This window comes from Orycteropus afer, unplaced genomic scaffold (assembly GCF_000298275.1).
Source record: "Orycteropus afer afer isolate SDZICR_OR568_19922 unplaced genomic scaffold, OryAfe1.0 scaffold00015, whole genome shotgun sequence".
Taxonomy (NCBI): domain Eukaryota; kingdom Metazoa; phylum Chordata; class Mammalia; order Tubulidentata; family Orycteropodidae; genus Orycteropus; species Orycteropus afer.
Genome location: NW_006921602.1, coordinates 13,068,355 through 13,070,571, shown reverse-complemented (window position 1 = coordinate 13,070,571; position 2,217 = coordinate 13,068,355). Strand labels below are relative to the sequence as shown.

General features: G+C 41.3%; 1 protein-coding gene across 1 annotated transcript in view; it reads left to right on the top strand.

Moving 5' to 3' along the window:
• The window catches only part of USP3 (ubiquitin specific peptidase 3), a 102,704-nt gene that overhangs the window by 80,584 nt on the left and 19,903 nt on the right, over positions 1-2,217 (top strand). The gene's annotated exons all lie outside the window — the stretch shown is intronic.

Genomic DNA, 2,217 nt, shown 5'->3' with positions numbered 1-2,217 from the left:
AAATGTTCAACTCATATGCTTGTCTTTTGTTTGGCTGGAAGCCACAGGTGTGGGTTTAATTCCAGACCTGAAGGGCAGCTAAGGGCCATAGTCTCAGTGGTTCCACCAGGCTCTATCAGACCAGCAAACCTGGTCCCCCACTTCCCCCCCTCCCAAATGATTTTGAGTTTTGTTCCACATTGTTCTGCCTCTCTATCCAGGATCTCCTACATAGATCCCACTCTGATTGGTTGACATTGGTAGCCAGGCACCATCTAGTTCTTCTGGTCTCATAGTCATATAAGCTGCAGATCACATGGTGTACCAGTGGCTAGGACTAATTGTTTCCATGAATCTTTGGTTTTCTTCATTCTTCTTTGCTCTGGACAAGGAGAGACCCATGTTGCATCTAGATGACTGCTTGCAAGCTTTTAAGGTCCCAGTCGCTACTTGCAAAGTCGGAGGTGGAACAATGTTTTGTATAGTATGTTATGCCAATTGAGCTTGATATCCCCTGCGACTATGGTCCTGAACCCACAGGTTCAACTACTTGGTCCTTCTGGGTAGCTGGCTGTGACCAAGAAATGACTACAACCTTGTCCCTTGTCAGCTCTACCATACAACTTGGAATTCTTACAGATCATACAAATATACAGTTGTCTGCTAACCATATACAGGGTACACTTTCTGCTTCATAGACATACCTAATAGTTCAGCCTGTTCACCCATCTGTCCACCCATATACCCATGTTTACCTTCACTGACAATGCAGTACTATATGTGCAAAAGGGTCATCTTTGTTGTCTGTACCTCCCATGTACCTCTTTCTGTCTTCCTCTTCCTCAGTGCCACCATGTTGATCACTCATATTTGGTACATTGCCCTTCTCTTCTCCCAAATCAATACTTACCTCTACTTGTCTAACAGTGTTTCCTCCTCTCCCCTCCCACCCCTGGTAACCAGCAAAGAAAATTTTCTTCCATAGATAAACCTTTCCTTGACTTTTATAATAATGGACTAATATAATATTTGTCCTGTGATTGACTTATTTCACTCAGCATAATGTCCTCCAAGTTCATCCATGTTATGCGGTGTTTTGCAGATTCTAAGTTATTCTTTAGGGTTGCATAGTATTCCATTGTGGTATGTACCATAGTTTGGTTATCTATTCCTCAGCTGATGGACACCTAGGTTGTTTCAATCTTTTGGCTATTGTAAATAGTGCTGCGATGAACATGGGTGTGCGTATGTTTGTTCTCCTCATGGCTCTCACTTCTTTAGGATATATACCTAGTAATGGAATGGCTGGGGCAAGTGGTATTTCTAATTCCAACTTTTTAAGGAATCACCATACTGCTTTCTACAGTGGTTGTATGATTTTACAGTTCCACCAGCAGTGTATGAGAGTCTCAATCTCTCTACATCCTCACCAGCATTTCTTATTTTCTATCTTGTTGAACTTTGATACTAGTGCTGGGGCAAGATGGTATCTCACTGTTGTTTTGATTTGCATCTCTCTAATGGCTAATAAGGAGCTCTGGTAGCGTAGTGCCTAAGGCACTTGACTGCTCACCAGAAGGCTGGTGGTTCAGACCCACTAGCCACTCCTCAGAAGGAAGGTTGGGCAATCTACTTCCGTAGTGATACTGCCTTGCAAACCCAAGCAGGGGTCACTATGAGTCAGGGCTGACTTGATGGCACATAACAACAATGGCTAATGATCATGAGCATTTCTACATATGTTTGTTGGCCACCTGAATATTCTCCTTGGTGAAGTGTCTATTCATGTCTTCTGCCCATTTTTTAATTGAATTATTTGTCTTTTTGTTATTGAGGTGTTGGAGTTTTCTATAAACTCTAGAGATGAGTCCCTTGTCATTGCCAAATATTTTTTCCCTATCTGTAGGTTCTCTTTTAACCCTTTTGGAGAAGTCTTTGGAAGCACATAAAAATTTAATTTTTAGAAGGTTCCATTAATCTAGTTTCTCTTCTGCTGTTTGTGCATTTTGGGTTATGCTTCATAGTCTGTTTATGCCATGTATTAGGGCCTCTAACTTTGCCCAGAGTTTTTCCTTGAGAAACTTTACAGTTTGAGGTTTCACATTTAAGTCTTTGATCCATCTGGAGTTAGTTTTCGTGTATAGTGTGAGGTACTGATCTTGTTTCATTTTTCTGCAAATGGATATCCAGTTTTGCCAGCACCATTTATTAAACAAACATTCTCTTCCCCATTTAATG